The sequence below is a fragment of the Phodopus roborovskii genome, unplaced genomic scaffold (genome assembly GCF_943737965.1).
Source record: "Phodopus roborovskii unplaced genomic scaffold, PHOROB, whole genome shotgun sequence".
In the NCBI taxonomy this organism is placed as follows: Eukaryota; Metazoa; Chordata; class Mammalia; order Rodentia; family Cricetidae; genus Phodopus; species Phodopus roborovskii.
In genome coordinates this window covers 10,002,428-10,026,897 of record NW_026125391.1, presented here as the reverse complement: position 1 = coordinate 10,026,897, position 24,470 = coordinate 10,002,428, and the positions used below count along the sequence as shown (strand labels likewise).

General features: G+C 35.7%; 1 protein-coding gene across 1 annotated transcript in view; it reads left to right on the top strand.

Moving 5' to 3' along the window:
* The first annotated feature begins 10,049 nt into the window (after positions 1–10,049).
* The window catches only part of Dgkb (diacylglycerol kinase beta), a 702,490-nt gene continuing 688,069 nt past the window's right edge, over positions 10,050–24,470 (top strand). Inside the window, exon 1 of the mRNA XM_051175084.1 lies at positions 10,050–10,468. The gene's annotated coding sequence lies outside the window, so the exon portion shown is untranslated. The remainder of the gene's footprint in view (positions 10,469–24,470) is intronic.

Genomic DNA, 24,470 nt, shown 5'->3' with positions numbered 1-24,470 from the left:
GGAAAAATGAATAAAGATGGAATTCAAAAGTTACAAAGCAGTTAAAAACATGTGGTAGATATCAATCTCAACCAACACCAGTTTTAAATGTGGCTGATCTACATAAATAGGTGGATTATAGACAAAACTTGAAAGTTACACTAGTAAATGAATGAGTAAATAACAGACGTATTACAAAGACTTGTGGTATAAAGAGGAAAGAACATTACCTCCAATAACTAATCAGAATAGAGCTAAGCTAATTGTGTTAGATTATGACACAGTACATTTCAAAGTGGAGAAATCCATAAAATTATAAAATGCAATTCATATGACACAATAGAAAATGATAGAGAATGATTTAGGGATAAAACAGAAAGGGCAAGATTAAATATTTGATTTTACAACAGCTGGGGCACAAGCATCAAAAGAATGAATAAGCAAACATCCATTACCAATTGCAAACATCTTGTAATACTTGTACATCCATTTCCCGTTTTTCTTGCTTGTTTTGTGTTCAATTTCAATTGAACTCTTCTGTATTATCTTTAAATCCTTGGATTCTCTTACCTCTTCTCAATCTACTGAAAAGACAGTAGTAATTTAACTTCATTTCTATCAAAGCATTAAGGATTTTGTTTTCTCTATAATTTTTTTTTAACTATCTCATAGCCTTCCTCTTTCTCTTTATATTACACATTCTTAAAACCTCTCTGCCCTTTCCACTGTAACTTTTAACATTTATCATTGTTATAGTTCTATTTAATATTTGTTTTGTTTTATAAAATGAACATATAATAAAGCCTGGTGCTATAAGCCTGTAATTCCATCTACTCCAGCACCCGATATAGGGAGAGCTCAATCTGAAAGACAGCTCAATGTAGCAGTAAACATAGAAATGGCTCTTGTCAAACTTTGTTGTATTGGTGGGGCTGTAGGGTACTTGTGTACTCAGGTGTGACAGAAAATGACATACAGTTGTAGAAAACTTAATGATCCACAGTACTAGAACATTTTGTGTAAGGCTAAAATTGAACAGGCTGTATGAGATCACATTTCTTGTTGAAGTGATCTGTACTGTCTTCTCTTTGAGTTAGAATGCTGAACACGGTGTAAATCTGAAGAAACCCAAAATGTCAGAAGGAAATGAGATTGAATAATTAACTTTGAAAAGTTAAATAAGGCCAGTACTTTAAAGTGTTGAGGGACAACTTAAGCAAAAAAGGATATTCTGACAAGACAATATGAAAGATAGTCTATAAATAGGTCAGACAGGAGGTAGCCTCACTTGTATACCCTAAAGATAAATGGAGGCTGGGACCACTATTGATATAGAAAGATTATCTGATCATGAATGAGGCATTTTGACATATTTCAACTACAGTATTTAGCTCTGGCATAGTCACCCACAGTAATTACTTCTCCTGCTCCAGTCACAAAATACTTGATAAAAGCAAGTTAAGAAAGGATTTATTTTGCCTCATAGTTAGAGACCACTGGCCATCATGCCATGGCACACAGGCATGGCTGGAGGAGGGTGAGTCAGTTTATCACATTTTATCCATATTCAGGAAGCAGAGATAGAGTAATGCTTGTTCTCAGCTCACTTTCTCCTCTTTCATTCACTCTGGGTCCCAGACCCAGTTGCTGCCCCAGATTTAGATGAGCATACCCACATCAATTAGCCCAAACTAGAAGCAACATCATGGACATAGCAAGAAGGTGAATTCTTCTGTAATTCTAGGTGCTATAAAGTTAACAGTCAGTTTTAGCCATCACAGCATCCTATTAGTCTGGAGAAATATTGAATAAATTTTGATTGAGTATAGGTAACATTAAATGCTTCTCATTTAATTCAATTAAAAGTGTTGACTTCTCTTTTAATCTATTCAGTGAGCTTTTACCCTGATTTCCTGGTGTGTATCTCTTTTCTTTCTTCTATTATATTACTAGATGAATCACCCTAACTATTCAACCAATAAGCAAACTAAGTGATCAGTTGTTAGTAGCTTAAATTGCTAATGTTATTGCTTGCAAGTTGAATAGATCTATATTGTTGAGTATAGATTTATATAAACACAAAATAGTTGAAAAGTTGAAAGATATCTCCGCTGTATTAGTCTCGGAGGGTGGATTTGTTGTACTCTGTGGTGCTGAAGCTCAAATTTCTTTCTTCTTCTTTCTTTATCTTTCTCAACGTTTTCTTCTTCAGTTTTCTAGAACTTGCTTGGTGGAACAGGCTGGCCTTGAACATACAGAGATCTACCCAGCTCTGTCGTCTGAGTACTGGGATGTATTTTAAACTTATTTCAGATTTTTAAGCCTTACTCAAACTTTTTCTTCTGCAATTTGTAAACTGTTTAAGTGAAATAGAATACATTAATATCTAATTGTTTAAAACTATAAAGAAATGCCTATCAGAGAACTCTCCAAAGTTTGACCACCTTGTCCTTTCATTTGAGTTGAGTGACTCACAGTACTCTTCAAATTGGCTATCTGCTCCTGTTGTCAGTATCCTAGCCCCAGTTCTTTCACTCCTAAGAACAACAGGTGGAGAGGTACATCTTTCTCACACAGTGTTTAGATGAAAATAAAGAAAACAGAGATTTACCAATTGTTCCTCAATTTGTAAGTTTAATTGAGATGTGGGTAACTCAATGATAACCTGTTAGATCCAATCTAAATATTGATGAATAACTAAAAGCTTCTTACAGCCCTGTCCTTCATATGTCATACAGATTATTGTGACTAGCAATTGTCAAAATGTATCAAATACATTATATAGTTAATAATTATCCTATGACCATGACTTAATTAAGGTTTATTATTGTTGTAAAGAGACACCATGACCACAGCAACTCTTACAAAGAAAACATTTAGTTGAGGGTGGCTTACTTACAGTTTCAGAGTTTCAATACATTATGATCATGGTGGAGAGCATAGCAGTGTGTAGGCAGATATAGTGTCAGAGCTGAGGGTGCTACATCTTGCAGGTAACAAGAAGTCAACAGACTGCTATACTGAAAGAAGCTTAAGAAAAAGCCTGTCCTCACAATGACACACTTCCTCCAAAAAGGCCACACCTCATAATAGTGTCACTCCTTTTGGGGGCCATTTTCTTTCAAACCTATGAAGAAAAAAATATATAAAAACTTGAATTAGGTTATAAATTGTATAGCCATTTTTGCTGAAATCGTTAAATACTTTCAGCATTCGGACAGATCCCAACTAAAGCAGGTTAATAATGTGTGGATTTGGGCAATATTTCTCATTCCATGAATTTTTCAAGTAACTAGATAGAGACAAGATATGGGCATTGATTGCTTAATTAGTTTACAGTAACATAGAAGAAAATTACAGAAAAACTGCTTATAATAATAATATAGTGTAATTTACTATATATATGTACAAATATGAATGTATATAAATTTGTGTATGTATTTGAAGCAATAGTCATGATAACAAAGAATAAAGTGATTCTACACCTACTCTCCTGCAGTTCCCCAGTTCTTATGATCTCTACCGAAAGAATTCAGACAAGATATCAGTGCAAATCAAAGAAGACAGGGTTTTCTGAAGACTAAAGCAGGGTGTGAACAAGGAATAGACATTGGCCAAGGTAGAAGGAAATGCTTCCAAGGGGTGAGAATAGAGAATAGCCAGGGACATATTTACCACAAAGTATTGGTAATATTGTTAATATATTTTGGGAAGGCTCATTTCTACCTAAGGCAACAGGACAGATTCAGATCTTACCCAGTAGACTTGAAATCAAATCCTGAAGCTTTACTTCTTAGTTTTACAAGCTCCTGGTTACAAGAGAGATCCATACACAATAAGCTTAGCCTTTAATATCAAAATAGCTAGCAATGAATCACTTCCAGATCAACACAATAGGACACTGTTGTTTGTTCCTGCTCTTAATTCCCATTCATTTCAAAGTGATTACATGAATATGTCTTTCATAAAATTATCTCACCTGGGAAGTCCTTTTAGGCTAAATCATTCAACACAATACGACCTCTGCGTTCATGCTATTTAAGTTGAGGGGAAAAGTAACTGTTTTTTAAAAACATAATTACCCATTATGTTATTTAGTCTTATTTTCCAAGAAATGTATAATAAAGACTATTTGAAGACTTAAATTTGCATGCTAGTTAAGCAATATTTGAACACTAGCCTGCATATATATACATATGTATTATTAATTAAAGTATCAAAATTAACATTTTAGTTGCATTTACATGCTTAATGTGTGTGCTCATTCACCAACACATACACAGATACACACACACATACACACAGCATAGAATGAATGCAAAGGTCAAAGAACAACTTGTAGGAACTACTTCTCTACTTCCACTATTTGTATTCAGGATATCAAATTCAAATGGTTGGACTCGGTGGTAAGTGTCTTTATTCTCCAGCTTTGAAAAATATTCTTATTTTTACTTCTACAAATAATTAAATTCTGTCCACAATACTTCAAGATGGATTATAAAGCAGAATTTCAATAACATAATGTATATATGTTATTGGTATTGATAAGAATAAAAAGACTATAAATAGCATATAACAAGAAATAATAGAATATAATTGACAAAGCTCTCTATTCATTTTGTTCATTTAATACATCATTTAAAAATTGATTATAATACATAGACAAAAATTATTCATTGAGGATCAAATGGACGGGTTTTAATAGACAGAGCTGTGTGGGTCACATAGATAATTAAGCTTTTCCTTGGTCAAAACTTCCAGCTGGAGGCAAAGAAATTTCACAGTTAAAAGCCATCACAAAGAACAGTAGAATTCAGTTGAGCCTAGAATGAGGCTTCCTTTTGCAAGTACATTTTATTATCTTAATATCCATATTTATCTCCTAGCCAGTAGAGAATGTTAATTGAAGAAATATATTCTGTTTTCTGCAAGTGCCTTCAATAACAAACACTATGCAGATGGCTGATTTTTGACATTGAGGATAATGATAATAAATTCTGTTATGTAATTCCTATGATCATACTGTAGCTACCCTACCTTATCCATAATGTGCTATTAAACATACATACCATCAAACCAAACTTCTTGCCTATCTATTTTTAATGAATATCACTTGTGGCAGTCAGCCCTGTTACAATGTTCAGGCTCCTCCTTTCGGGTCATCCATCTTTCTTGAAGTAGACGAATCTTTGTTTCAATTCAATACGAAATTTTCAATAACTATAAAAGATCATACCGTTCAAGGTCTGACCTCAAAAAATCTGCATTTTGCCTTAAAGTACTCTTCTTTAAGAGACTCAAATTACTGATCAGATGTAGTCATTCAAAGAGCTTAAAACTAATGTGTTTGATTGCAATTTATAGTTGGTATTTTAATTTAGGTATTGATTAAACAAAAACAATTTGTTCTTTTTAAAAAAAGATATTTAAAATTGTTATTTTGTTTTATTCCTTTTCAATGCAATTGAAAATTTAAATAACATCTGGCATAGAGCAGTGAGCAATGTGAGCATACTTCTGCAAAACCTCTACAGAAAAGTCGAGTGTTAGGGTAAGAGGGTTCCATCTAGGAAATCAGCACAGGTATTGTAAAACCCACTTATCAGACTTCTTAGAAAACAGTAAAGACAAAGTACTCCAGAATATATATGCCTTGTCTTTGTTGTCAGCCATTGACCTTAATAATAAAGTGGTGGCATGGAACATAAAACATAGACATTTTTAGGACGTTTTTGTGAGCATCCATTGCTAAATCAATTATATCGTCCTCTATATCCATCATGGAGACAGCCAAGTAAATGGCTAATTTTCTACATAAAAGTAAAATTGCAGAATTATAATTTCTCTGTCATAGATTTCTCATTTCATGTACTAACTCCTCTTTGCTGCTTTTTCTGTAGTTCTTTGATTAAGTACCTAGCTTAGGATTTCTCATATCATGCATGTTTATGAAAGTTTGACTGAATAGCTTCTTCATTAATTTGTGTTATTAATTATTGCTTGCTGAGATAACTTTAAAACACTAATTACTTTCACTGAAATACAGGAACACTTTTTTAAAATCTATTACTTTAAAATAAGCTGTTCTTTTTTTGTCCCTACATGAATTGTTTAGATTCCGTGATTTCTACCAGTTATAAATCCCTTTATAAATAAGTCAATTTCAAATTGTTCATGAGTCAAGCACTCAAAGATTTAACCTTAGAAATTATGCTTTGAATGAAGAGATGATGCTCATGTCATAAAAGTAATTATTCTTGTGTGTGTGTGTGTGTGTGTGTGTGTGTGTGTGGGTATGTATATTTCGATGTGGATGACGTGTATGTGACATTGTCTACATGTACTACATTCCTGGAATTTCTGAGCCACAATTTTATGGGGCTCATACTACAGTTATTCTGTTTATAAGCTAACAAGCTAAATTCTAAAAAAGACAATTTTCTCAAGGCCACATCTCCTTGACCTAATTGAGACTTGAAGTGTCTGTTTTATGTCAAAGACAGAAAGCACAGTGGGAAGACTGGTGAAATGGCTTTCCAGCAGTAAGCAGTGGTCATCTGTTTTGTTGCTGTCCTCTGCTGTAAAATATGAGAATCAGATTAAATGAGGTCTAAGGGCCCATTCAAATCTAATATCTGAAGGTTGTTCTTCTTTTTAAAGGTAACACAATAGAATTAAATCTTTTCTGTATCCCCTCTAACCTTCCAACCTATATACAGCATTCATAAATTTGAAACTAATGAAAAAGTTCTCAGGAGAGTGCTCAAATTAGAAAGTAGTTCTTCTCACAATTCAAGTCAAAGTTAATAATAATTAAATCAAGTGAGTAAGAATTTGAAAAATATGATTTTCCTAAAACTTAAAACATTCAAAATTGAATGGAAAAATGCACATGTTTATGGCATCTATATCCTTTAAAAACTGGCCCCATGACCAGCTGACTATTTATTTTTTCCAACCTTGTGAAGATAAAATTAATATTACATGTAATTTCTAAGCATCAGTTTGCCTAAACGGCTATGTTTAAAACATAATCTACCAAAAGCAACATTATACCAGATTATGTAAGCAGTATTCTGTTATTTTGGTTAAGAATTACCTTATTGAAAGTGACAATCGCTCAATTAAAGCTCATATTATTTTAGGAATACAGGAACATTCAGAAGTTTGAAAGGAAGCCCCTTTACCCAGGCTCCTCAAGAGTGGACATGGCTTTGGAAAACAGTGGGTGAAGGAGGCTCAAATAGGATTCTTGGGACTAAGAATATCTTGATGTTAGTTCCTTGCTGGTCTGGGGATGAGATTATGGGGAAATTATTAATTGCATCTGGGAAGTAGAAATTAATTTGTGAATAGTCTTGGGGGGGGGCAGCTATTAATCATACTGTGGGTCATAGACCTGAAAGATACCTAGAGGTCATGCCAAGTACTACATGTATGCAGTAACAAAACAAAGACAAGGAGAGTTCAAACACCTGAATCTTGCTGCCATAAATTAATTTATTCCTTTGCTTTATTTATTTATAACCTATTGACTGTGGACAGCCATGCAATAAACATTTTGACATATGTAGTGAGCTATTCAACCTGCCTGCATCTGTAGCACTGACCACGCCCATTGGGGCATGGGTACAAAAGCAGATGTGACCTGTGGGAAGCTACCTCTGGGGTCCTGGACCCCAGTTCGCTCTCTTGTTTCCTGGTTGGGTTTCAGAGAGCATCCAGGTGGCATGTTTGGTGCAGAAGCCGCGGAAGTGCGGAAGTCATCTGTAAGCTTAGTGAGGGCCATGTCTCTCATCCCAGAAACAGAATGGCTGGACTGCTTAGATAAGGCAGCCTGGCCAAACCATAGAGCTCCAGGCTCGGGAGTGACTTGTATCAGTAAAGAAGGCTTAGAGTGCTGGGGAAGACACTCAAGACTGCCCCCTGGCCTCCGCTTTCATGTGCATATGTCTGCATAAGCACTTATACAAACACACACACACACACACACACACACACACACACACACACACACACCAAAAATCAGGGGCTTTTGGTGTGCCATTTAAAAAAAATATTTAGAAGGCAGTTTTTATTTTCTCTTACCATTTTTACCATTTAATAATTATATATATATATATATATATATATATATATATATATATATATTCTAACCACAGGGACATGTATTAAAGAAAAGAGAGTCCTGTGAAGCAATGATTTGGAAGTTTTCTTACAAAATGGAAAGTCCTCCAGTTGTAAGAGTAAGTAAGAACTGAGGAGCTGTCATTAGTCCTCTGCTGAAGCTTTCCTGTCTCCATTACCAAGCTTTATATTTTGTCATGAGTGTTGTTTTTGCTGGTTTATTTTATTTATTTATTTATTGTTTGTTTGTTTCTAAATCTCAGCAATGTTGTCAGAAAATTTTTCAAATGTCCTAAATTAGATTTTAATAGTAATACAATCATTTCAGTGTCATGTGTGACTTCCATTTTGACTAAGACCAGATGTTAACATTAAAAAAAGATTTATCATTTTATATGGTATCATATTTTATTTTATGTAACTAAGGTTTTACTTTGTAAATTGACATCTATTAAGTAATTGATATATGCTTTGTTCATTAATTAGTCCTTGTTTACCTAAAAGCTATAAGTTTCTTATATAAGCAAATTAAGAGAAGATACATTATTAATTCTTCATGCTTCCCCCCCCCCCACCCCCAACCCTTTCTCCTGGATTTGTTGTATTTCCAAGTTTGACTTTTTTCATGTTTCTATCTAACTTGTTTAACCTAGATTATGCAAGCTCTATGATTTGGGTATAACTATGACAGATATGAAAAAGTATTCATAGGAAGGTGGAAATAATTAAAGATACACATTACAAATAAAATGAAAACGATTTAAAGTTATTTCTTAGCTCAGCCACCTGAAAGCTAACAATAGAGTAGAAGTACTGTTCATTAAAGGGGTGTGTGTTTGTGTTATTCATTATTTCCAAACTATTATAAAACAAACTATTATAAAACAGTAGCAAACAGTAGCATTAACAAAATGATTTCTCAATCAAATGATATTAGACACTAAGATGCTGCTAATCATTTGGGAGGCTTTTTTTTTTTTTTTGTAACTTCTGCTAGCTAATAGTTTTCATATCATCGGATGTTGGTGATAAACAGGGGCAGTTAGTGAGTAACCAATGAGAGTGTGTGTATCCACAGAAATAACAGGTAGGCTGCACCAGAGTTTGCATCTGACAAATTGGTGCTAATATGAGGCTGGGAAGCACTGCAACAGTTTCATCAGTGTAACCCTCATTGGAAGATGTGAGCATAGACCTTAACTGCTTGCACACATAAGATCATGCAACTTGATGTTATATTTTTATTACCCAATACATTACTTTTAACACATGGCTTAAAAATCATTGTTATCTGTGTCCTGATTGGTTACAATCTCATCAACTGCCTTCTTAGTTGATCCTCATCCATTTTCCTTTAACCTGCTCTCAGCCATCAAACAGGAATGAAGAAATAGGGAGCATTAAATGGATGAGGGGAGTGGGCAGCCACTGAGTAGCCAGTCAGAGAATTCACTTTAGTAGTAAGGAGAGGGGAGACAGACATCGGATTTCTGATGGAGTGAAAAAATGTACACGAAATAACAGCAATTGCAGACAATCCAGCTAAAAGTCGCAATAACAGCTATTAATGCCTGCATTGTCTCCTGCACTGTCTAATCATAACTCAGACAGCAGTTAAACATCTGGGAAGCCCTGTCTCCCTGTTTTATTTCCCTCTGATCTCCAACCACTATAGTAGCAACAGCAGCCTCAGCAGCCAGGCAGCCACACAGACCGCTGCCTCACCACCACACACACGTTGAACACACTTCCTGAATCAACGACGCGTTCTCACACGAATCCTGGACCAAGAGAGATGATAGAAGAGCATTAGGCACGGACAACAGGTATTTTCCTATCTGAAAAATTCAGTTTCGTTCCTGATGCTTAGTGGTTTGCATAAGGAAACAAGCCTTTCAATACCTAGCCTGAGCGAAAGACCGGAGGATTGGAGGTGGCTTCGGCAGAGGAGGGTGAAGTGGGAGGAGTGAGATGTGGGGAAGAGGAGATGCCAAAATTGACTTTCAGGCTCCGGAAGCCTACAGCTCTCAGCCTCCGCTGTTTTTGAGTTGCAAATGATCGGGGAGTGGTGGTTTGCAGGCAGCCCGTGACATTGCCTGGAAGAAGACTTCCATCTTTCAGTCACTAGTTCCAACGGGCCGTGTGTTCTGGAAGGGGGTGGCAGCAGGGAGGAGGATGCTCTGAGCAGAGTTCTTGAAGCTCCGCTCTTGGGGGAAGCCGGGCTGTGTGGGAGCTTTCTGACTGAGCAGAGAGCGTGTGAATTGGAAAGGATCCTGAGAGCTGGCTGGTCCCAGTTCCTCTCCGGAAAAGCTGTCGCTCTCGCTTCAGAGATGCGCCTAGCCTTCGCCTGCATCACGCTGCAGTAAGTTCAACTCAGCACGGTTGGTTGGCAGTTTGAGTGGCCTCTGGGTATGTGGTGCGGGGGAAGGGAAGCTGAGAAGAAATGGCGTGGAAAGTTAGGCAGACAGAGCTTCGGATTCTCCATGCAAATCTGAAAGCATTTTGTCCCTCACTCCTGTGCTAGTAGTTATTGGTCGCCTTAATGTTATCTGTGGCAGAGAACCTAATGTTAGGTGAGTTTGGGCAAAGTGCTCAATTCATTGTGATTATAGACAAGGAGACTGTGACTGTGATCCCCTGAAAGTTACTGATGAGATGGCAGGTTGCCTATGGGGGGCGGATGAAGAGGAATCATAGAAGCTGGCTTCGATTTTTAAATGCCCCAATTATCCTAAATTTAATTCCAGATTCATTTTCTAACTTGTAAACAAACAAGCAGGCAAAACAGACATGTTTTTTATTTACTTTACAATATTAAAATTAAACGTGAACTTGACTTATAGCTAGATTCTTGGTAACATTCTAAGCGACATTGATGATATGATAAAAATTCAAATTCTTCCCAGTGGGTGGGGTGGAATCTCCCAGGTTCTTACTGCTACAATTATCTCCACTGTCTAACCAGTATAATTTGAAACCTTCGTTATTTAACAGGGATGATTTTCATGTAGATGGCATTGTACTTAGTTACTTAGCAGGACTATGTTCACTGGCAGAAGAAAAAAAAGGCTTAAGAACTTTCAAAAACAACTCCAGCTTGTTTGTTCAAACTGCAGATAACCAACTCTTAAAAATAGGTCAGAAAGGGCTAGCCCATTGTAAAGCAAATTACCAAATAAACAAGATGTTGGCAGAATACTAAAGGCCTTTTCTAAAAGGGAAACTAGAAATAATTAATTTAAACAGTTGGGATTATCAGGTCAGTTTCAATCTCATGGAAACCCACCCCCTCCAAATTTTAGATGACAGAAACAAACAGAAAATAGAAATAAAAGAATCTCTTATTTAGAAAGGATATGCTATATGCAATTGGAGGATCACTGGAGAAATGACTGTATTTCACTATATTTTACTCCAAGAAAGAGTACAGTTACAGAGAAAGTTACCTAAAAGAGGCTCCAGAACTCTGGGATCTTCAAATAGACATTTGCACAAATATACTGTCATAGGTTTTATAGGTCAAAGCTGTTCCCAACTTTTCAGGCAAATTCTGTGGCCAGACATGGTTTACACCTGTTATCCTACCCAGCTCTGAAACAGGAGGATTGCCAAAGACTTGAGGCCAGACTGAGTTCCACAAGGAGTTCTAGATTATGAAGTGAGACACTGTCTGCAAACGAGAAAGAAGACATTGAGAATAGTAATTTCTGGGAATTGCAATTTAATTCTGAAATCCTCTATCACAAGACAAGAGGAAATTTAGGGTTGCATTTATCCTTCCATTTTAGTTTAAAATTTTCTGACTCTTTGCCTAAACCACCCAATGTATTTATTTACTCCAAATAAGACAAGAAAAAAAGTAACCAGAGTTGTATTGTCTAATCATCCACTCATTTCAGAAATCTCTAGATATAAAGGCTCACTCAGTGTTGGGCATTTTTGTTTTTGGAATACCCAATTATTTTAGCTATAAAATTTTTTCATGCATAGTCCCTAAATGTAACTCTGTGAATCCGTGTGTAACATGTGATCCAGGGAAGGTTGTTGTCACATGAGGGTGGGTAAACATTTTACACAGCAAAGAGTGGTGTGTGTGTGTGTGTGTGTGTGTGTGTGTGTGTGTGTGTGTGTGTGTGCTGTGTATGAGAGAGATGGAGAGAGAAACTCCATACACAAAATTTAAGAATATGCTGCGGTGAGTTTCCAAGCACTTCCATAATATTCTAAAGATCTTGAGTACATGATATCAGATATTGAGCTAATTGTAGGTAAGGCAGGCTAAGAACTCACAGCCATTTATCAAGAGTTCTTCAAAGACAGAAACCTATTATAACTGAGTTGTTGCAATGTGTTTATTTCATAGTTGAAAGTATTTTCATACTGCAAGAAGACTAAGTACTGTGTCTGGGAAGGGGATTGTCAAAATTACTTTGCAGTGAAATTATTTTAATATTTAAAACGTTAGAAATATTTTGGGGGACAGTGTCTGAACTAGGCAAAGAGCTTGTGACTCATGCTTTCCCTTGAATTCTATGGAAAGAAAAAACTGTAGAAATCTCAAAGTTAGTAGCTGTTCTCTGAATGTTAATCTACCTAGTAATAATAACTGATGTTATACACAGGCTAGAGGTGCTGTTCTAACATTATCCTTTCCTGTCTGGCTTCAGGATCAGAGCTGTATTTGTATATACATGATAGCTGCAGAATTCCCTTTTGAGTAATACCTCTAGCATAGAGCACCTGCCCAGAGGAAGCTTCAGGGGAAGTTGGGAGGAAGATTTTCTCTGTTTCTATAGGATATTTTTTCTCTCTCATGAAACACTGACATGATATTTAACCTCAAAGAAGAGTTTTATGTACTTGTTCATCATTATTATTGGTAGGAAGTAGATGAAGTGCTTGGAAGCTTCTTGCATTATGACTAAGCATGGTTTCTTACCACACAAAGAATGAGCAATTGAGAATGACTGCAAATTTAACAATTGCAGGTAAAGCACTTTGAATATATCATCTTATTTATGGTACAAAAGCTATAGGAGGAAGATAATTCCTACCACTTAACATAAATACAAGACTGAACTTTAAAAAAAGAATATGTTGAAGACACTACAGTTAACAAATGGTTGGCTAGTAGAGCCTCGCTGGTGTGAGTCACATCCCTAGTCACTTTGTTGCCTATTCCATTAGGAAAGAACTCTTTTGTGGATCAGGTGGCTGAAGTGCATCATTTTTGTAGGCACTGGTATTTGGAAGTACTTGAAAAATCATACTAGGAAAGAAGGATTGCCATATTCTCTTTATACTCAAGATAGAAATGACAAAATTGGAATCTAAATTGACCCCAAGTCCAAAACTTGGCATAGTTACCATTCTAATTTCTGGCTTTGCAAACTGTGGAAATGAAACTGGGTTTGGTGCCAGAAAAAAAGACGATGGGACTAATACAAGAGGAAATAATTTGCAAGTTCCAAGAGGATAGTACTCCACAGGAGGCTGCTATAAAAATATGTGTACCTGTTTTTTTTTTTTTTTTTTTTTCTGTGAGACATGGAAATTGAAGTTCTTTGGTCTGTATTTGGGGTAGAGACCTTTAAAGTCAAGGATAAAGCAGAGACTCAAACATCTATAAGGTTTATTGATTATAAAAGTTAGACTAGGCTTAACCTTGGAAATCTTTATGTAACTTTTATTAAAAAATGTAGAAATATGATCTGGAAGTGCCAGATGATGAGATGAAACAGTGCCTGGAAATACCATTGGTTCTTGCATAATCATTTTCTGAAACGTTTTCAGGAAAGTTAAAGGCCATCTTTAACTAGTGAGAATTAAGCTAAAATGGTCCATTTAGATAAAGTTTCAGGCGTGAATGAGCCTAACTTGGCTATTGTCACTTATCTTCTTCTCAGTGAAGCAAATACTACAAGAATAAAATGGAAATGTTATAGGCTAAAAGCTAAACAATATTTTAGGATTGGCCTTTCTCAGCATGCTAAATTTAAACTGTAGATTTATTTTTTTAAGGATTATCTGAATCAACAACTTGAAATAAAGGATTTGCCTTTTAGCAGGAAGTTTGCATCACACAGTAAATTCAACACACAATGTTCTTAACTCAGTTATTTTTGACTGGCAGCTGCAGATCAGCCATTCACTCTAATGTAAGGAGCAAAAGCAATTAACTGACAGTCAGAAAGTATAGGAATGTGCTCTATAAGCAGGTCCATGCTACAGAGCTCTTCTCACACACATGTCTGAAGGAGGTTTGCAAACATGTATCCTTGGTTTCCTTTCATTCTCTTGCCATTTGTAACTTTTCTTGTTGGGGTGGAAGCAAAGTGTTGAGTGTTGACTTTGAAATAATTGTTAACACTGGCTCTCTTGCTCATTGGCTCTCACTTTTTTATAGCATAAAGATAATGCCAGCAGAGTTTGTGGAGTTCATAGTGTATAACAGTGCTTTTACAAACATCACACATGTAATCTTGACAATAACCTTAACTTGACAATCTTATCCATATTCTTCATTCCCATTATATAAAGGATAAAACTGAAGAATGACAGGATCAAGTGACTTTTTGCACAGTCACACATCAGTAGATTAGATCAGAGTCTTTAATCTAGACAGTCTGTCTCTGGAAATCATGCTTCACTAACTGCCTAGGATTATTATAACCTGGTTGAGTTTACACTTCTCACCTTCCTTGTGTCTGCTTACTTTGCACTGTCTGAAGTTTATTTCTTGACACCCAAACAACACATGGCTTTCCTGCTCAGCAAAGTGTTTCCCTTCAAGGTGTATCTTTATGCTTTAAATTTCTGCTCTAATATCTGCTATACTGGGAATTCTTTCTGGATTCTAACCACTGGCCCTCCAGTTTGTGAGATTACTCCACTCTGTGCTTTACTTTCTGGTTAAAGTGGGCATTTTCTTGTTTCTACACTGAGATTGGGAGACATGGCCTACTGGTTTATTTTTGAAACGCCAGTGCTTTTCAGAACACAGTTGTGGAGCATAGCAATCATGTGATCTATTCAACTAACTCAATCCCTTGAACAATAGGGAGACCCACTCCTATAATGGTTAGAATCAGTACCCTTCTCAGAAAAATTAAAGAATTGTATTTCAAAAGCTAGTTGTAAAGCCTTGAGTTAGAGTAATATTGGAATAGGTAAAAATCACAAAAATGTCATAAAATCATTTAAAATACTTTTACTACCCTCTGCCGTTTAGGTTGTGAACCTCATATGCAAAATTCTTAGGGCCAAAAGTATGTTTCAGATTTTTTTGGGGCGGGTAGTTTTTGGCATCAGTATTATATCTGGAGGAATGGGAGTCATATCAAAGCACACAATTCATTTTTATGCACAATTTATATAAGTAGTGTGAAGGTTTACATGGCATTTTCTGTGTGACTGTGTTTTTGCTTTACATCTTGTTTGAAGTTAGCTATAGACTTCTCTGCTTCATGTCTCCATTTAAAAAACATTTTTAATTTGGGCGTATTCCAGATTTCTTATATATGTATTTCTTATAGAGAGGATAACTTTAATATGACAAATGTATACATTATTTCCAAAACAGAAAATTCAAATAGTCATTGATGTCTAATTTCTGGGGTTGACATATTAATTTGTCTTTAGATAAAAATTAATGTAAATGTCAGAATAAGGGAATCATCAGATCTTAGGAGCTTGAAGTTGAAAAACAGTTCATGGTAGTAACATGGTAGTAGCTCATTAAAATTCATTTATTCGGAGTCAGGTTCTCACATACCCCAAGTTGTGCTCAGATTTGTCATGTAGTTGAAGACAAGTTTAAATGTTTGATATTCCTCACTCCACTTTCTATCTATTCACATCATATGTATGTGCTACCACATCTGTAATGATTTGGTGCTGGCAATCAAACGCAGGCATTCTTGCAGAGAAAGCAAGCACTGTACTGACTGAGCTAAATTCCCAGTTTTAAACAAAGCTTTGAAATTGTTTTATATCTTATTTTTATTGAAGAAGAACACATTTCAAGGTTTTAATTTAACCACAGCTACCTATGGTACAATCATGTCTGCAAGGAGACTTTGCATTATTCGTTATCACCAAAGAAGAAACCATAGTCAACAGAGGGAAAAACCAGTCTTCAATCATCTGTATTCCAAAGAAGTGTATTCACTTCTTGTGGTAATTTTAATTCTACTTTTAGTGAGGTTATTGTAAAAAATTTTCATTACATATTTAAATTCCATGAGGATGTGAATTGATTATAGCTTGTGCCTTTTCAAATACAAGTCTTGTTTAACAGTACCTCTGAGGTCAAATCATTTTATATTAGTCTTTGCTAATCCCCATAAATCAGTTAGCACAGAAGACTTTTAATCAGTAGGAGGACAAGTGGGAAGAAAAGTGTGTTAGCTATTTAAATATATTTGCAGTTTCATTAACTGAGTAATCACAAAGCAGCTGGACCTTGCTTTATAATTTATTTCCTTTGCCTTTAGACAATTCCACACTTTGATTGTTCATGATGAGATAGAAATATAGATAATGAGTTGGTAAAAAATCAACCTCACATAAAATTGCTCAAAATTCAAAAATGCTAATTTGAATTTTGTGTGATTTACTTCTTTTTTGTGAAATACCATTAAGATCTTCTAACTGCATTAAAAAAATGCCTGCTGGGACTCAAATCCTTAATACTTGATTAAATTTTAGTCTATTATTTAAAATATTGTAACTTACCTTACTTATAAATTAGACTTGATGAAAAATGAAATGTTTCCTATAAATACATGCTTTAAACATGTATGTTGTGGCTTTATAAAAGAATATTCACAATAAATACTAAACAGTATAGACTGTGGAAAGGCTAAGGAGTAAAAGTACTGTCATATCAGCTCCAAGGCCTGAGTTTAGATCCTCACCACACACATGAAATCTAGCCATGGTGCTTTGCCTGTGCAACCCCACTGTTTTGGGCCACAGACAATAGTGTTCCAGGAACTCATTGGCCTAGCTAAATACTTAACTTGAGATTCAGAAAACATGCAATCAAACAAACAAACAAAAATAAAAAAAAATAAAAATGTGAAGAGCTATAGAGTAGTCACGCGGGGTCAGAGTCTAGCCACCATACCCACACAGATGTGCACACATTTATGCACATATATAAACATATGCAACACACATTTATAGCACATATATGCTGTATACACACCCTCACACACATTCATTCCCACACACACGCAAACATTCACTACTTCTAGTCCCAGATTATTTGGGACCTTATTTCAGTTACATTAAGAAAAATGTTCTAAAGGGACTCAATATGAGACAGTCCTTACTTTTGTTTTGTATTAATGAAATTACTTAGTGATGTTTATAAAGTTATTTATTATGTTAAGCTTTCTTTCTAAATTGTCTTCATTATTATTTTAACAAAAAGGATTTTCTTGAATTGTTTTCAAAAGGATGTTACTGCTAATATAGATAAATAGAAATGAATTGTAAACTTCTCAAGCAGCATGGGCGACACAATTAAAACTCAGAAATTAGAACACTTTTACACATTGCTAAAACCATAGTGAGAGACCAGCCTTTTTTTTTTTTTTTTTTTTTTTTTTTTTTTAACATTCTTTTAACCGGGCCTAATATATGTTTATACTAATCAACATAGACCAATACAGATAGCATTCTGTTTTTCTTTATGTTGGTTAGCCTGCTATGTTTTACCTGTGTGTTCCCTCTTGTGTGAGGAAATCTATTATTGCCTAGATAGACAGCCTCTGAGTATATGAACTTGAAGGAAGGGGTTGTCCTATGGGAAACCATCACAGTGTGCTTGACATGGAGACAGAATCTGAAGTAGGAAAGAGGAGTTTGTGCTTTATTCAGCAAGTTGTTTTGCTGACATAGAGGACCAAAGGAAATATTTCTTCCTTGGCTTTTCACCAAAGCTTCCTTTTGCTGGCTAATGAAAAGAAGTAGAGATGTAGAATTCTCACTCTTCATGCTTTTCCTCAAGTGAACCGAAAAACCAATAGCCAGCTATTTGCAAATGTAAATGAAGGTAATAAGACTGCTACCTCAAGAGAAAGACTTATTGATACCATGCTCCTGTTATCTGGTGCAATTTTTCAGCCATTGGTAGATTTTCCTGTGAAGTGTCCCCCCAGGGTCAGCAAAGGATTAGTCAGTAAATCAGAGAAATTCCTACAGTATTCACAGTTACCCTGATTTCAGTGACTGGAAAGGGTTCAAGGAAACATGTCTGATAAGGAGCCAAGTACACCATTCACACTTACACAGTCTTGCTTTGAAAGAAACCAAGAGCTGAAACTGACATCAGGACACCAAGTTGCAAGGGAAGAATCTGGTTGCAAGAACCATTAGGCTTACTCTCTCAACCCCACTTGCCCATTCCATTATGTTCTTTTTCTCTAATGTCTCTAGTCTGCATAGCTTACGGTGAGAATGGGAGGCAACAGTGATTTCAAGGGATTATACCCAACCTGACATAATCATTTAAACACTGGCGGTTAATCACATCCTCATAATTATTAAACTCAACATTTTCATTCACTCAGAAACATGACTCCCACATTACCTTTTCTTTTTCCCTTTATATTATGGAATTGTTCAGCTTTGGGCAGCTTTGAAAGAATAGGAAAATACAAGTACTTAATGTTGCTTAGTAACTTCTCTCATCTGTCGTTTTAGGCCGCACATTAACAACTGTAACTTCCCCACACTTGTCCCAAATTACTAGAATCAAGAAAGAGCACACAAGCTGATGAGTCACTTTGCTATCATGTTGTTCTTAATAAGACATCTGAATACCAGGATGGGTGTTCTATTGTTACATAAGGTTGTTTGTCGTAGCATATGTTAGAACTTTCTCTGGCCAAATAAAAGTCCCCGCCTGTCACCTGTTTACAAAGGCATAGCATAAAAGCCATTCAGAGCACAACCACTACCATTTGTTTAAAGCAGTGTTTCTCAACCTGTGAGTCGCTACCCCTTTGGGATAAAACAGCCCTTTCCAAGATTCACCTAATACCATCAGAAAATAGAGATACGTGCATTAATTTGTAACAGTAGCAAAATTACAGTTATGAAGAAGCAACAGAAATAATGGGTGGGAGTTACCACAACATGATGAGCTGTATTAAAGGGCCCCAGCATTAGGAAGGTTGAGAGCTATGGGCAAAGACTCTAGTTTGGAAAGTGCTCTATACAAATCTACAGCCACTTAAACTGAAAAGGCATACTAAGGTTTTGATCTTCATTTCAAAATGTATTTATTGTATCTATTAAAGTGGCATTTATCCAAGCTACCTTGTTGCTATTTGGTGGAACATTTGGTACTTAATAGAGATTTAATCTGTATAAGGACACTTAAAAAAGAAAATATCTTAAATTTGACCATAATATAGTTATTTTTATGATTTCACCAATGGCCTTTGATTCTTAACATTAGTGCAAGTGTTTAGCAAAACAAAGTATCTGATATATTTGGTGCAAAGTTCATTTCTTAGTAGCACCATGTTGATCAGAACTTTGTCTCCAGTAAGAAATACCAAAGGCACGTTGAAATAGTTCTTCACATACAGCATGTGGTTTTAAAAGGAATTTCCCCAGTGTTATTTAATCACAGAATACCTCATTCTGGGAACATCTATTAAAATGTCTTTGAAGATTGGGACACAGATAGGAAGCACTGATCTATCAGCATTCAATTATTCATTTAAAATATTTTATCACCTACCATACATCATAATAGATGGCTCTGGAAATAAAATTACAATTATAACCTGTCTTTGACACTATGGAGCTCCTAAATATGAATATGGAAGGGGATATTTTGGTATAGAAATGAAAGTACCTCAAACTATATATAGTAACGTGTGTAGAAACTTGCAATACAGGAGTCAAGGAGAGAGAAAAACTAATAAATTAATCAGATTATTATAATCTTAGTGAACCTTGAGGAGTGATTATGAATCCATTCGAAAAAGGACAAGGGCACTTATAAAGAAATAGCTAGTGATCGTTTGTCTCTTATTTCACTATGAATGCCAGCTTTTCTATCACATAGGCAAGCATAACTCTTTCGTGAACAGTGACCTATAATGAACAAAGAGATGACAACAGCAAACTACACAAGAGAAATTCATTTGTTTATATGTTTGGTAACTGAAACATTAAGCATAGAATATCTGGGAAATTATTACAGCAAATAAAGATAATATTAAGAAATAATTTGGTATATTTTAATATCTTGATAGTAGATAATCGTGCAAAGAGTGAAAATGCGTTGTTAAAGAAATGGAAAAACACACACACACACTTACCAGAAATTAGTGGGATTAAAGGCAAAGTAACAATGTCCTATAATAATAGGAAAGTAATTTACGGAGCATTAAGTGAGACAGGACTGAAAAACTACCAGATTTGAACATGTTGTTTCCTGGTGATCTAAAGGTGTCAAGTAATGGAGTAGAAATCAAATCCCTGAATACAAGTGCTGAGTGAGTAGGAGTTCAGGAGAGGGAAGCACTATGACTCATTTCAAAAGTCTCTCCATGAAAGTTTGAAGAAAGACAGAACTGTTTCTTGAAAATAAGTGGGTTTGCAGAACTTTCACCTTCCTGAAATGGAATAATTTTTTGTATATTTACATATCTATGATAAAGATAAGATGAGCATGAACAATATCATTTAGAAGAGAAGGATGTTTAATGAACATCTATGGTTATGGTATTGATTTTTAAAAATAAGATGTACAGATACTTGTCTTTCACAAGGGGGAGCTTTCCCTGAAAATAGAAGGCAGGTTCAGGGCTTCTTAATTGCCTGGAAAGCACTTTACAGAATAAACTATATCTAGCTGTGTGTGTGTGTGTGTGTGTGTGTGTGTGTGTGTGTGTGTGTGTGTGTGTGTGGTGTGTGTTGGTGCTGGTGTTCAGCTTGTGAACTTGAATATAATAATATATTTCTAATTTTGCCTAAACAATATAATAAGTTTAGTGGTTAACTGTGACCTAAAAAAGTATAATTAGTCATTTTTTTGGAATGCAATATAGTATTGCCCTCAATATTTTATCTGTGATATTTAAGGAGTATACTTTTACAAGGAAATAAAAACTACATGGGATGTGAAAGTTACTGCAACACACTGTTAAATTTACAGTTAGGTAAATTGAGATAAACTGACATTGTGTGTGTGTGTGTGTGTGTGTGAGACTTTTCTCAGTTTCTTTTTAGGTATTATCAAGAGAAGCAGGCAAATGCATTTCAGCATATGTATCCAACACTAAAGAGGTCAAAATGGAAACAGAATTTTAAGCTTGGATAGTGAATTTCTTGATACATCAGTTGAAGATTACTTTTAGTTTGGTCTGGTCAGAATTTCTTTTGTCCTGTATTCTTCAAATACCTCTAAATTTGCTTTATTTTCGCTACAAGTGGAATTTTACTTCTTTATTTTAGGACTCTTTTCTTTCCATTTCTGTTTTAGTTGCTATGTGATTGAATATAAACGATTATTGATTCCTGTGAGGGTTTGTTTGCTTTTTCCATGAATACTGAAAAAAATATTGCTAGCCTAATATTGCCCAGGGAGCGTTTGTTCCTGACTAGTGTGATGAGTAACCCCAGCTTTCTAAATTGAGCACTGGTGCATTCACTGAGCTGGTTCTCCTGTCTCTTGCCTTGGGGGTAAAGTAGGGCATAGCCAGTCTTACTACACTCAAAGTACTAAGAACAACAGCATTCCCCAAAAGGAAAGGATGCAGAATGACCTCCCATCCAGATGGCTCCAGACACTCCAACTGGCAACATCTGCATTGTGATGGCTAAGAGGATTCCTACCTCTTTGTGGGAGGCTAGTAGCACTGAACTGTGAGAACTACCTCTTGTGGAATAAGGCAAAGCCTCAGGGAGGATTTCCTCACTTACATTCTTAATCTTGTATTTAATCTTTACAAGGATTATTTGGTAGTTTGCTAGTAAATCACACTGAATGTTAAACAAGCTGAGTCATGGGCCTCATTTTTGCCAGTGCCAAAACCCAAACCAGTCTTCTTTTCTGACTGGTTTATAAGAGTCAATGATAAGAATGCTTTTTACTGGATCAGCTCATGGATTCACTGCATGACCAGTGAGCAAGAAAGCCATGAGCAGTGCCTGGCCCTAGTTATCCTCTCTATTCCTGCTGTACCCACAGAGGTGCAAACAATCTATTCTTTCTAATCTTCCCCAGATCATGGAGACAGGAAACATGCCTCTGAAATGGCCCTTGTATATTTGTTTCCCCCAAGTTCATGCTAAAATAAGAGGATCCACACCACTGGCTACATGCAGGCAACTTTGAAGCTTAAATGTATGCAAATGTTCTGCTTTAGATTTAGAGAAATGAGAATGAAGGAGGAAAATTTGAAGAGTAAACAAGCATTCTCTTTAGATTGCTTGGGTTTTTATCTGCACTCTGCCTTTAAGTAACATTAGGCCTATCAGGGACTTTTTCATTTCTTATTTTCCTCGAACTAACACATAAGAAAAGTTGACATTTATAGTGTGACTGTAACTGCTGAAACAAATGTAATGGGGCCTAAACAATGCTCTGGATTTATATATTTCATAGGCAAATCTCCTTATTCATATAGAGACAGAAATCAATCCTTTAAGATTTAAGATTTGTTTGATGATATAGAAAATTCCGGCAGTAGTTTGAAGAAATAAGAGAACTAATATGTTAGGAATGCATTTACTGTAGCATGATGACTTGGGGACCTCTGTTCTGTGTCTCACTCATTTTTCAGCTTAATAGAATCTACAATCTGTGTTAATTTGGCCCTAAATACATTCATAATTACCTTATTACAAATATGCTTATCTATTATCAGTTACACTATTTTTGAGTAGCTTTCTTTCTTTTCTTTTTTGTTTTGTTTTTGTTTTTTAAGCAGGGTTTCTCTGTATTGTTCTGGAGCCTGTCCTGGAACTGGCTTTGTAGACCAGGCTGGCCTTGAACTCACAGAGATTTGACTACCTCTGCCTCCCAGTGCTGGGATTAAAGGCATGCACCACCAAAACCTGACTTGCTTTATTTCATTTTGAAGGTTTAAACTTCTATGTTGTTGGTAAGATTCCATTACCCTAATACTGTATTAGTTAAACAGTCCAAATTATTTACTAAAAGCCACTTGAGAAGATGTGAAAAAATGATAAATAAACACATGTACAATTTCTTGTCAGACTAAGGTTTCATTTTAATGACTGTTAATTATCTAAAAAATAAAAAAATCATTTGGTAATGATTTTGTAAAATGTGTGCATGCATGAAGTATGTGGATGTTCTTTCCACATGTGTTGTAGAGTATGCTCTCTCCTCCCATCTTCACAGCAGTTCCAATAAGCAGGTTGGAGAGGTAAGTGTGTTTTTCCAATGTGTCAAATCACCAGGTCTAATAGAAACAGTTAGAAGATATACTTACTCAGAGTTTTTGTTCTAGGTTCCAGAAATTATGCTGAAATTGTCTACTCATTAATTTTGGTTTCCTTGGAAGCAATAGAAATTAAACATTTTATACCCACATTCAGTTATGTGTCTGTTTAATGTAGACTTCATAAGATAAAGGAAAGGCTAAAAGAAAAAGTGAAGGAGAGCGGGGGCTATCTTAAATAATGTGCTATCCATTTAAAAATATGAACTAATCTATAGACAACTTACATTGGAAATGCCTCTGAGATACATAAGTGGTGGCAGTAAATAAGCAGAAGGATAGATATAAGGCTAAACAAGGAGTAATTTTGGAGAATAGAATTACTTGTAGACCTGGAAGCTGGAATGACCACATAGAACAGGGAAGGAATACAGAAGTTCACATCCCTAAATTAGTTAATTAATTATATGTGTGTTTGTGCATGTGTCTATGGGGTGTGTTAATGTGCACAGGCATGGTAGACGTTAGTGACCAGAGGACAGCTGTAGCAAACATGGTTCTCATTCTCTATGCTGCTTCTGTCATTCTTATTCCTCCTGACTTGATGCCACATGCCCTAGGCAAGCTGGCCCGAGAATTTCTGGTCAATTACCTTGCCCAGTTGCTATCTTCCTGAGAAGAACTGAGATTAGAGATGTGCATCGCCACAGCAGCTTTTTAATGTGTTCAAGGAATCAAGCACACAGTGCAGACTTTTGTGGCAACTGCTATTACTTATTTAGCCATCTAGAAGATCTTTTCACAATAGAAAAGAGTCTAAGATGTAGTCCAAGGTGAGAAGGAAGAAACTGCGTAAAATTCTGCCACCCTAGATGACAAGTCACTGTTTCATACGGAAGACTGTATAGTTGGCTGATTAGAAGA